The sequence below is a fragment of the Saccopteryx bilineata genome, chromosome 4 (genome assembly GCF_036850765.1).
Source record: "Saccopteryx bilineata isolate mSacBil1 chromosome 4, mSacBil1_pri_phased_curated, whole genome shotgun sequence".
NCBI lineage: Eukaryota > Metazoa > Chordata > Mammalia > Chiroptera > Emballonuridae > Saccopteryx > Saccopteryx bilineata.
The window spans coordinates 252,282,983-252,296,853 of record NC_089493.1 but is presented as its reverse complement, the minus strand read 5'-3'; the positions used below and the strand labels follow the sequence as shown (position 1 = coordinate 252,296,853).

Here is a 13,871-nt window from a genome sequence, read left to right as displayed (position 1 = left end):
ATACAGGGTGACAATAGCATATGGTTAGGTAAAGTGAACTACAGTGATGTTATAGTGCAGAGGTCGGGAACCTTTTTGGCTGAGAGAGCCATGAACATCACATATTTTAAAATGTAATTCCGTGAGAGCCATACAACAATCATGTATGTTATGCATTATCCAATAAAAATTTGGTGTTGTTCCAGAGGACAGCTGTGATTGGCTCCAGCCACCCGCAACCATGCACATGAGTGGTAGAAAATGAATGGATTGTAATACATGAGAATGTTTTATATTTTTAATGTTTTTTTTTTATTATTAAAGATTTGTCTGTGAGCCAGATGCAGCCATCAAAAGAGCCATATCTGGCTTGCGAGCCATAGATTCCCAACCCCTGTTATAGTGGATAGGAAGGAGAAACTGGAAACACTAGGTTAAAAAATATTTGCACTATTAGTAATGCAGATATAATGTTTTTTTAAAAAGTAGATTAGTTGTTAAGACTATACTTTCAGGGATCATTTCTATAGTTCGTTAAGTAGATTAGTTGTCAATAAATACTATGGCCTGACCTGTGGTGGCGCAGTGGATAAAGCGTCGACCTGGAAATGCTGAGGTCGCCGGTTCAAAACCCTGGGCTTGCCTGGTCAAGGCACATATGGGAGTTGATGCTTCCAGCTCCTCCCCCCTTCTCTCTCTGTCTCTCCCTCTCCTCTCTAAAATGAATAAATAAAAAAATTTACAAAAAAAAAAATTAAAAAAAAAAAAGATACTACAAGTTTGAAAACACTCACTGAAACAAGTATAATAAATAACACTAATTACTATACTAAGAAGAGGACAGAAAGTGGAATTATATAAAATGCTCAATTAAAACCAGAAAAGGCAGCAGAGGACTGGCAACATAAAAGAGAAACAATAAATTCAAGAAATATAATATAGACACAAATATTGTTGATACTAGTCTAACTACAACAGTAATCACTTTTAATGTGAATAGTCTAAATATGCTAATTAAAAGTCAGAGATTGTCAGTGGATAAAAAAAATGCAACAATATGTTTTCCATTAAAAAAAACTACTTCAGGCCTGACCTGTGGTGGCGCAGTGGATAAAGCGTCAACCTGGAAATGCTGAGGTCGCTGGTTCGAAACCCTGGGCTTGCCTGGTCAAGGCACATATGGGAGTTGATGCTTCCAGCTCTTCCCCCCTTCTCTCTCTCTGTCTCTCTCTCCTCTCTCTCCCTTTCTGTCTCTCTCTCTCCTCTCTAAAAATGAATAAATAAAATTAAAAAAATTTTAATTAAAAAAAACTACTTCAAATATAGGAACAGCAAGGTCTCTACTACTATAGTTAGACTTCAATATTCCTTTTTCAGTAACTGACAGACTCAGCAGAAAATCAGAATGTAGTGGAACTAAGAGTACCAAGACAGTTTAGCAGGAGTTACAAAGATAGATGTAGTCTTACCATATAAGCCAGTAATCGCAATTCTATGTATTTACTCAAATAAGTTGAAAATTTAGGTTGACACAAAATCTGCATATGAACACTCATATCATCTTTATCCATATTGCCCAAGAGCAGAAACAACCAAGATATCCTTCAATAGGTGAGTAGATGAGCAAACTATAACAGATCCACAGAATGAAATATTATTTTGTGAAATGAAATGAGCTATCAAGCCATAAAAAGCCATTAAATGCATTCTAAGTAAAAGAAACCAACCTAAAAGGCCTTATACTTTCTGACTCCAGGTATATGGAAAAGGTAAAACAATAGAGATAGTAAAAAGATCAGTGGTTATCCTGGGTTCAGGAAGAGGAGAGAGGGAAAAATAAGAAAGCACAGAGGATTTTTAAGACAATAAAATATAATTAATATTCTATAATAAATACATAATATAATACTGTAATAATGAACACATGCCATTAGGCATTTGCCCAAACCCAGGGAACTTTATAGCACAAAGAATAAATGTTAGTCTCTGCAAGTTTTTTTTTTTTTTTTTTTTAATTTTATAATTTTATTTTTTTAATGGGGTGACATCAATAAATCAGGATACATATATTCAAAGATAACAAGTCCAGGTTATCTTGTCTTTCAATTATGTTGCATACCCACCACCCAAAGTCAGATTGTCCTCTGTCACCTTCTATCTTGTTTTCTTTGTGCCGCTCCCACCCCCTATCCCTCTCCCATTCCCCCCTCCCCCCCGTAACCACCACACTCTTATCAATGTCTCTTAGTTTCACTATTATGTCCCACCTACGTATGGAATAATACAGTTCCTGTTTTTTTCTGATTTACTTATTTCGCTTCGTATCATGTTATCAAGATCCCACCATTTTGCTGTAAATGTTCCGATGTCATCATTTCTTATGGCTGAGTAGTATTCCATAGTGTATATGTGCCACATCTTCTTTATCCAGTCATCTATTGATGGGCTTTTTGGTTGTTTCCATGTCCTGGCCACTGTGAACAATGCTGCAATAAACATGGGGCTGCATGTGTCTTTACATATCAATGTTTCTGAGTTTTGGGGATATATACCCAGTAGAGGGATTGCTGGGTCATAAGGTAGTTCTATTTTCAGTTTTTTGAGGAACCACCATACTTTCTTCCATAATGGTTGTACTACTTTACATTCCCACCAACAGTGTATGAGGGTTCCTTTTTCTCCACAGCCTCTCCAACATTTGCTATTACCTGACTTGCTAATAACAGCTAATCGAACAGGTGTGAGGTGGTATCTCATTGCCGTTTTGATTTGCATTTCTCTAATAGCTAAAGAAGATGAGCATCTTTTCATATATCTGTTGGCCATTTGTATTTCTTCCTGGGAGAAGTGTCTATTCATATCCTCTTCCCATTTTTTTATTGGATTGTTTGTTTGTTTGTTGTTGAGTTTTATGAGTTCTTTGTATATTTTGGATATTAGGCCCTTATCTGAGCTGTTGTTTGAAAATATCATTTCCCATTTAGTTGGCTTTCTGTTTATTTTGTTATCAGTTTCCCTTGCTGAGCAAAAACTTCTTAGTCTGATGTAGTCCCATTCATTAATTTTTGCCTTCACTTCTCTTGCCATTGGAGTCAAATTCATAAAATGCTCTTTAAAACCCAGGTCCATGAGTTGAGTACCTATGTCTTCTTCTATGTACTTAATTGTTTCAGGTCTTATGTTTAGATCTTTGATCCATTTTGAGTTAATTTTTGTACAGAGGGAGAGACTGTAGTCCAGTTTCATTCTTTTGCATGTGGCTTTCCAGTTTTCCCAGCACCATTTATTGAAGAGGCTTTCTTTTCTCCATTGTGTGTTGTTGGCCCCTTTATCAAAAATTATTTGACTATATATATGTGGTTTTATTTCTGGACTTTCTATTCTGTTCCATTGGTCTGAGTGTCTATTTTTCTGCCAATACCATGCTGTTTTGATTGTCGTGGCCCTATAATAGAGTTTGAAGTCAGGTATTGTTATGCCCCCAGCTTCATTCTTTTTCTTTAGGATTGCTTTGGCTATTCGGGGTTTTTTATAGTTCCATATAAATCTGATGATTTTTTGCTCTATTTCTTTAAAAAACGTCATTGGAATTTTGATGGGAATTGCATTAAATTTGTATATATACAGACTAATGAAAATGACAATACGACATATCAGAATCTATGGGATGCAGCAAAAGCAGTGATAAGAGGGAAGTTCATATCGCTTCAGGCATATATGAACAAACAAGAGAGAGCCCAAGTGAACCACTTAACTTCCCACCTTAAGGAACTAGAAAAAGAAGAACAAAGACAACCCAAAACCAGCCGAAGAAAGGAGATAATAAAAATCAGAGCAGAAATAAATGAATTAGAGAACAGAAAAACTATAGAAAAAATTAATAGAACAAGGAGCTGGTTCTTTGAAAAGATCAACAAAATTGACAAACCCTTGGCAAGACTTACCAAGGAAAAAAGAGAAAGAACTCATATAAACAAAATACAAAATGAAAGAGGAGAAATCACCACGGACACCGTAGATATACAAAGAATTATTGTAGAATACTATGAAAAACTTTATGCCACTAAATTCAACAACCTAGAAGAAATGGATAAATTCCTAGAACAATACAACCTTCCTAGACTGAGTCAAGAAGAAGCAGAAAGCCTAAACAGACCTATCAGTAGAGAAGAAATAGAAAAAACCATTAAAAACCTCCCCAAAAATAAAAGTCCAGGCCCTGACGGCTATACCAGCGAATTTTATCAAACATTCAAAGAAGACTTGGTTCCTATTCTACTCAAAGTCTTCCAAAAAATTGAAGAAGAAGCAATACTTCCAAACACATTTTATGAGGCCAACATAACCCTCATACCAAAACCAGGCAAGGATGGCACAAAAAAAGAAAACTACAGACCAATATCTCTAATGAATACAGATGCTAAAATACTAAACAAAATACTAGCAAATCGAATACAACAACATATTAAAAAAATAATACATCATGATCAAGTGGGATTCATCCCAGAATCTCAAGGATGGTTCAACATTCGTAAAACGGTTAATGTAATACACCATATCAACAAAACAAAGAACAAAAACCACATGATCTTATCAATAGATGCAGAAAAGGCTTTCGATAAAATACAACACAATTTTATGTTTAAGACTCTCAACAAAATGGGTATAGAAGGAAAATATCTCAACATGATAAAGGCCATATATGATAAACCATCAGCTAACATCATATTAAATGGCACTAAACTGAAGGCTTTCCCCCTTAAATCAGGAACAAGACAGGGTTGTCCACTCTCTCCACTCTTATTTAATGTGGTACTAGAGGTTCTAGCCAGAGCAATCAGACAAGACAAAGAAATAAAAGGCATCCATATCAGAAAAGAAGAAGTAAAGGTATCACTTTTTGCAGATGATATGATCCTATACATCGAAAACCCCAAAGAATCCACAAAAAGACTACTAGAAACAATAAGCCAATACAGTAAGGTCGCAGGATACAAAATTAACATACAGAAGTCAATAGCCTTTCTATATGCCAACAATGAAACAACTGAGAAGGAACTCAAAAGAATAATCCCCTTCACGATTGCAACAAAAAAAATAAAATACTTAGGAATAAACATAACAAAGAATGTAAAGGACTTATATAATGAAAACTATAAACCATTGTTAAGGGAAATCGAAAAAGATATAATGAGATGGAAGAATATACCTTGTTCTTGGCTAGGAAGAATAAATATAATCAAGATGGCTATATTACCCAAAGCAATATACAAATTTAATGCAAGTTTTAAAAATTGTTTAGGATAGAATAATTTCAGAAAAGCATACAGACTATGACAAGAAAATTTAACTCTACTACAAATATATGAAATAACTTCACCTAAGGAAGTGTGAGAAAGATAGTAACCTGAGTAACTTTGAAAATGAGTGGCATATGTAAGACTAAAGACAAAAAAGAACTGCATATAAGCACTGTACTTTATTCAAACATCATCATCACAGTGGTATGAGTGAACAATTCTGAGGTTGATATACATCTATACCAGAATTGAAGAGTACAGTATGGAAAGCAGAAAATAAAAGTATAATTTTACAAGGGAAAATATCTGACAAATACTCCTTTAGCCAGGTGATCAAGGCCAATGTTAACAGTCACAAGTCATTTTGATAGTATGTACTCTTGATATGATGTGATGAAAATGGCATTTTACCTCTGTGGTCATGCTTTCCAAAACCCGTAAATCAGTCTATCCATAAAAAAGCATCATACAGAGTTCAATAAAAGGTCATACTACTGTAGACTTGACCAATATTCCTCAAAACCATTAAGGTCACCAAAAACAAGAATAATTTTCAAAACTATAACCCCTCTTTCCCCAAAAAATCAATCAATGAACAATTAAGGTGCCGCAACCAGGAGTTGTTGCTTTTCATTTCTCTCCTTTCCTATTTGTCTGTCCCTGTCTCTCTCTTTCTCTCTCACTAAAAAACAAAACAAAACAAACAATAAAACTCTGACACACCCAAGTGGAACCTAAAGAGAAGTGATGATTAAATATAAAGCGATATTATAGCTAGAATCCTGGGATACATAAAGAAACACAAGCAAACCATTAGGTATAATTAAGAAAATCTGATACAGTGATAGATTTTATTAACAATAATTTACCAATATTGGTTTATTGTTGCAAATATAACATACTAATGTAAAATATTAATAAGAGTGGAGACTGTGAAGGAGTAGTATATGGAAACTCTATTATTTGCACAATTTTTTGTATATGTAAGACTGCTCTAAAAATGGTCTATTACCAAAAAAAGCAAGAAAATAGGGTATAATTGAAGGCAATGTAAAGATGAATATTTTTTCTCACAATATAAATAGCAATAATGCATTTAGTGGTGCCTTTTAAAATAACAATACTTACAAATTTAATATAAAATTAAATTCATGATGTTAGGCCAAACAAGAATGAACACAAGGATTCTAAATGTCCATAACATAGAAAATTAAAATAATTGAAATTATGAATTTTTGATCAAGAATATAGCTTAGTTGCTGTCCATTAAAAAATTCAGTGGTTGGAAAATTACCTGAAACAAGTTAAAAACAATTGAGACAAGTTATGTTATAGACTAGAGTTAAGCTTTAAAGGTAATTTTTAGATTTAATAAGGACACTAGTATGGGCATGTTAATTGTATGAGGAATTAAATTTAATTTACTACACTAAGATAAGAGGTTGTGAATATTACAAAAGCTACTTAAGGGACTTATATCATGGTTGACTAGCAAATTTGAGAATTAAAATCAAACCCAGACTTCAACAGCCATAGGAATAAATATGATAAACCCGTGTCTAAGCACTCTGAATTCTAATGATGAATCAAATGTTATAAAAAGTACTGCTGCTTAGGAAGCAAACAATATATTTGTTTTATGAAAATAACATATTTTAAACACTAAATTTAATAATTATTTAATAATTTAATAACCAATGAGGTTTTTATAAAACTCTTAATAAACCTTTGCAGAGTGACAAAATATATCCACTATTTTTTCTCTCACTCAAAAACAAAAATTCAGCATCAGCCATAGACAAAAGTGTCTTTGAGAGAGCTATGGAACCCAAAATCATATGCCAAGGGACCCACCCCTACATCAGTAAATAAGCAAACAAGACATGGTGATTCACAGGATGCTGCAGTAGTAGCCTGTGAATCAACTCCAGCCACTCTAAGTTGTGGTCTGGGAGTCCTGGGAAAACAACAATCAACCACAGACATGAGAGTTTCTGTGGAAGTCTGGTTTCCAGAGGAGTTTGGATGTGTTGGAGGTAGTAGAGAAAAATATAACTTTACCTGAATTACCCTCCCCCCTTTAGGAGATACTGTTTAGAGTCAGGAGAGATTTTCATTGGCCTATGATTTCTCCTTCAGGGATAAAGGAGACCTAGTGAGTGTGCACCTGGCTTCCACAGCTGTGCTGTGGGATACTGCCAAAGGGGCTCATCTGTCTATTGCCTTATCCAGAGCACAGAATCATGAGTTGAATGACTGGCGTGTGAGAAGTGGTAAGGTGAACAGAAGGTAGGACTCTCAAGGAGCATTGAAAGTATGTGGACAGTACTAACGTTGTCACAGTTTCCATCAAGAAGCCCACCTCATGAGTCCCTGGAAATGCCTTATGCCTGGATCTGTCCCTAGCTATTCTATGGTTACCCCCAGTTCTCTAAGTGTTTCATCCACACTCAGCCAACCCAATGGCCAACTCCCTGGGCATGCTCCCAATAGCTGTGTCAAGAACACACTTTGGCAGGCAGCTAGTGAGTATATGTAAAAAGCCAAGTAAATTGGCAGGCCAGGGAAAAATTCCAAACTTGAGCTTTAGATCATGTTTGGAAAAACAAAAGAGAGGCTGTCAGTACTCAGACCAAAACATTACAGGATACAGAGAAGGCATTCAAGTTTAAGAATTATGGCACAGAGGTAGCAAGAAGTTTGTAGTGCTGTTGTATCTAGGTCTAGGAAATACTCAGAATCTCTTGCATGGATGACAGAGTTATTTCTCCCCAAAAATGTAGTTAGTAAAAATTGGAACAGGTGACTCCTATTTCAAATGTGAAGATACTGCAAAACTTCAAGGAATATAAAAAATCACAGTAACAAGACACCATCAAAGAATCATACTAGACTTTTGGAAATCATTACCAAACAGATGGAGATCTGTGACTTACCATATAAAGAATTTAAAATATTTGTTTTAGGGCATCTCAATGAACTACAAGAAAACACAGAAGGAAAATTCAACAAAATCAGGAAAATAATATTTGAGTAAAGGAAAACATTTAACAAAGAAATCATAAAAAGAAACTAAACATAAATTCTGCAGCTAAAAAATAAGAATTAAAAATGCAAAAGAAAAAGAGCATAACTAAAACTGATCAAAGAGAAGAAAGAATCTGATATTAAAGATAGGACTTTAAAATCATCCAGACAAGGTAGAAAAAATACAAAGAATTTAAAAAGGGAAGTAAACCTACCTGAACTATGGGATACCATCAAAAGAAAAAAAATTCAAATCTTTGAAGTTTCAGGAAAAGATAGGAAGAAGTGGGGCAGAAAGTTTATTTAAAGAAATGATGACCGAGAATTTTCCAAATCTGGAGAGAGACTTGGATATCTAAGTTCATAAAGCTTATAAATTACCAAACAAAATCAATTTAAGAAGATCCTCTTTAAGATACATTTCAATAAAACAGTAAAAAAAAAATCTAAGACCAATAGATAATCTTAAAAATAAAGAGTTGAGAGAAAGGTTTAACTAACAAGGGAACTCTGAAAAGGCCATCAATAGATTTTACAGCAGAAATATTACAGGCCAAAAGAGAATGGTATGATACATTCAAAATGCTGAAAGAAAGAAAAATCTGCACACCAAAAATATTTTACCTGGTAAATTTGTACTTCAGAAATGGAGGGAATAAAAATGTTCAATTTATTGAATGTAGAAGGAGCAGTCTTCAATATAATAAAGTCTATGTATGACAGTTCCACAGCTAACATCATACTCAATGATAAAAAGTTAAAGGCTTTTCCTCCTAGATCAGAAACAGATAAGGATGTCTATGCTTAACACTCCTGTTCAACATAGTACTAGATAACTAGCCAGAGCAATCAGACAAGAAAAATAAAAGACCTCCTCCAAATCCGAAAGTAAGTAACAAAACTGTCTTTGTCTGCAGGTGATATGATCTTGTATACAGAAAATTCAAGACTCTTTCAAAAAAGATGATGTTGTACGTATATACAGTGGAATACTACTCAGCCATAAGAAATGATGACATAGTGACATTTACAATAACATGGATGGACCCTGAGAACATTATATTGAGTGTAATAAGTAAATCAGAGAAATCTAAGAACTGTATGATTTCACACATAGGTGGGATATAAAACTAAGACTCATGGAAATAAAAAAAGTGAAGTGGTTATGAGGGGGAGGAAGAGGGAGCATGGAGCAGGGTATAGTAGAAGGTGATGGAAAATATTTGACTTTGGGCAACAGATATACAACATAATCAACAGTTCAAATGCTATAGGAATGTTTATAAGAAACCTATGTACTCTTATTGATAAATGTCACCCCGTTAAGTTTAACTTTCTAAATTAAAAAAGAAACAACTGTTAAAACTAATCAACAAATTCAGTGAAATTTTTTATACAAAATCCATAAAAATCAATTGTGTTTCTATACACTATAACAAAATATCTGAAAAATAAATAAAGAAAACAATCTCATTCACAATAGTCTCAAAAACACTAAATTAAAATAACTTTTTCTAAGAAGGTGAAAGATCTTTACACCCAAATTAAAATACTTTGATAAAAGAAATTAAGTAAGACATAAACTATTGGGAGAACAACAAAAGAAAACATAGGGTGAAAGCTCCTTGACATTGATTGACCTTGGTAATACTTTTTTGGATATGACACCAAAAGTAAGCAACAAAAGTAAATAAGTGGAACTATATCAAACTTAAAAGTTTCTATACAGAAAAAAAAATCAACAAAATTAAAATCTATTTCATGAAATGGAAGAAAAATATTGGCAAATCATCTGTTAATGGGCTACTATTCCAAACATACTAAAAACCCACACAAGTCAATAGCAAAAAATACTGAAACAATCCAATAAAAAGTGGGCACAGGAATCGAACAGAAATTTTTTCCAAGATGACATATACATTACCAAAAGATATGTGAAAAGGTACTTAACATCACTAATCATAAACAAACAAACAAAAAAAATCAAAACCACAATGAGATATCATACCACACCTATTAGAATAACAATCATTAGCCTTACCAGCAGTGGTATGGTGGATAATACAGTGTTGATTTGGGATGCTGAGGTCCCAAGTACAAAAACCCAAGGTCACCAGCTTGAGTGCTGGTTCATCTGGCTTGAGTGCAGTCTCAACAGCTTGAATGGCAGCAGCCAGCTTGAGCTTGGGTTCATCGATTTGATTCCATGGTCTCTGGCTTGAGCCCAAATGTTGCTGGCTTAAAGCCCACAGTCACTGGCTTGAGCCAAGGTTGCTGGCTTGAGCAAGAGCTCACTGGCTGGCCTTGAGCCCCCCCTCCCCTGATTAAGGCATGTATGAGAAGCAATCAATGAACAACTAAAGTGCTGCAACTCTGAGTTGATGTTTCTCATCTCTCTCCCTTCCTCCCTCTCTCTCTCCTGCAAAAACAAACAAACAAAAAACAAAGGCAACTAGCATTTAAAAAAAGTTAAAAGTTGTTGAGAACGTGGAGAAAAGGGGATACCTGTATATTATTGGTGGGTACCTAAATTAGTGGAGCCACTTTAGAAAACAGTATGTACGTCCCTCAAATAAGAAAAAATAGAACTATCATATGATTTAATATTTCCACTTCTGGGTATACATCCAAAGGAAATAAAAACAGAATATTGAAGATCTATCAGCACTCTGACATTCACAATAATGTTGTGAATAATGTTCACAGGAATGTAACTGACCACCTGAGATGAATGGATAAAGATGTCACATTATATATACACATATATACACACATATATTTTATACACACACACACACCATAGAATATTATTCAGTCACAAGAAAGAGGGAAATACTGCCAGCTGCAACCATTTGGACAGACCTTGAGGGCACTATAGTAAATGAAATGTCAGATAACGAAAGACAAATACTCTAGGATATCCCTTATTCGTGGAATCTAAAAAAGCTGAACTAATACAAATACTAAAACGGTGGTAACCAAGGGCTGTGAGTTTGGGAAATGAAGAAAGCGTGGTCAAGGGGTAAACATCTCTAGCTATAAGAAAAAATAAGTTTTGGGGATCTAACTTTTGCCCATTGATTACACTTAATAATGCTGTATTATATATTTCAAAATTGCTAAGAAACTAAAGCTTAAATGTTATTACCACAATAAAAGGTAATTATGATGGAGTTCTTAGATAATGCTAATACAATAATAATTTTTCTATGTATAAATGTTTTAAATAAACACATTGCTTATCTTGAATTTGCAGAACATTATATGCCAATTATGTCTCAGTAAAACTGGAGATAAAAATATAACCTTTTCCAATGGGAAAATAACTATTTATATTCTATAGTTTTGGCAACTAAGAGTTTTAAAATCACTACTTGTTTAAAATTTAACCAAATTTTGAACCCAAATACCTAACATCTCAACATCTAGTATGCGCTCATTAAACACAAATTATTCTCTCTTTGGAGATAAGTATTCCAAACCATTTATTTCAGTATGAAGCCCATTATTGCATGTTTACTATATGACAGGCACTGCATCCTTTGCTAGTAATATAGAGATTAAGAAGATGCAGAATTAGTTTATCTATCTATAGCCATAGCATCTGGAATAAATGTTTGTTATGTTGAACAATAAATAATGAACTTCAGACAATTTGTATTCCTGATCCTGGATTTCTTGATTCAGACACAAGTAACATGAAGCTTCTCATATTCATCAATGTTACTGTAGCTTTTACTGCAGAGGCTTTATTCTGGATATGTGAGATTGCTTGTCAAAGCTAGGCTTGATAATAAACAATCCAAAATTATTCCTCCTACATTGTCCAATTGAAAAATCTACAAATCAACACCCACGTGTTGGAAAATTGAAATCACTCTGACACTTAAGAGAATATCTGTATTTCTTGGATAAAAGAACAATTAAAACTGATCAATTTTCTTCTAATCCATTTACAATTTTTTAGAATTATTTATATTTTGAAAGGTAGAATATATAAATCTGACTTACATGATTTTCATGGTTAAATGGGTACCTAATATAAAGATATCATGAAAAAATGCTTTATCTGGTTAAATTCCACTCAACATATGGAGCTCTTCTTTTTTTTTTTTATTATTTTTATTATTTTTATTTTTCCAATGTTAGAAGCGTGGAGGCAGTCAGACAGACTTTAGCATGGGCCCAGCCGGGATCCACCCGGCATGCCCACCAGGGGGCGATGCTCTGCCCCTCTGGGGTTGCTCTACTGCAATCAGAGCCATTCTAGCGCCTGAGGTGGACGCCATGGAGCCGTCCTTAGTGCCCAGACCAAGTTTGCTCCCATGGAGCCTTGGTGCAGGAGAGGAAGAGAGAAATAGAGAGGAAGGAGATGGGGGAGGGTGTTGAAGCAGATGGGCACTTCTCTGTGCCCTGACCAGGAATCGAACCCAGGACCTCCACACAATGGGCCGATGCTTAACTGCTGAGCCAACCAGCCAGGGGCCTCTCCTTGTTTTTATATGATGTCAGAAAGTCTCTATATTTACATGTTTAATAAAAGAAAATAAAACTATTTTAATCTTAGAGTAGCTAACAGCTCCTTGTCAGAAGTGTATATTGACCTAAAACACTCATTCTTTCCATTGTCTGGCAAACTAAAAAATCAGATGCTGCCCTTTTGTCATCCTTTACTATAGAACTGTATTTATTTGGTTTGCTAAGTCCCCACTTGGGGCATATCAAAGGAAATTCATTCTCGGTACTTTATTGACCTAGCTATTAAAGCATACATTTCACAAGAGACCACACATACCATGTACATCTCTTCTTGGGTGTCCACAGGATTAAATTGGCTTTCTTTCATTCCATGTGCTAATGACTGAAACGGCATTAGCAAAAACCTAGCAGATTTGAAAGGTTCTTCTCATCCATTTTGGCTGTGTTCTAATGGACTTGGGCTATTGTGATGATTCCTCTCCTGCTGGCCAGAAGATGTCTAGACTTACTTGTATGGGTGTGGATTTTTACTTTCTATTCCCATCTGTTCTCTTATTGCCTTCCATGCAGAGCTGGCAGATGCTCTGGTATTGCCTCAAAATTCCTCTGTGCATTTTCTTCCCAAAAATAAGTTGGATAATTTTTTTTTCTTGGCTGTAACTGCTTCCTGAAACATCCTTAGAGGTTTGACCTTACCAGTAATTCCTTCCAAATTCTTTTACAATTAGTTAATTAGTTGGGATTGACTTACCTGTTTTCAGAGCCAAAGACATGTTGCTGTGTTTTTTTTAAAACAGAACACATGAATGAGTTTATTTATTTATTTATTTATTTGTGACAGAGAGAAAGAGAGAGACTGAAAGAGGGACAGATAGGACAGACAGGCAGGAAGGGAGAGAGGTGAGAAGCATCAATTCTTTGTTACGGCACCTTAGTTTTATATTAAGCGCTTTCTCATATGTGCCTTGATCGGGGGACTACAGCAGAACAAGTTTCCCCTGGCTCAAGCCAATGACCATGGAGTCATGTCTATGAACCCACACTCAAGCCAGCAACCACGTGCTCAAGCTAATGAGCCCCTGCTCA

The 13,871-nt window shown here is 34.8% G+C and overlaps 1 pseudogene; it reads left to right on the top strand.

Moving 5' to 3' along the window:
- Nucleotides 1-478: 478 nt before the first annotated feature.
- Nucleotides 479-566, top strand: LOC136336852 (small nucleolar RNA U3; annotated as a pseudogene).
- The last annotated feature ends 13,305 nt before the right edge of the window (nucleotides 567-13,871 follow it).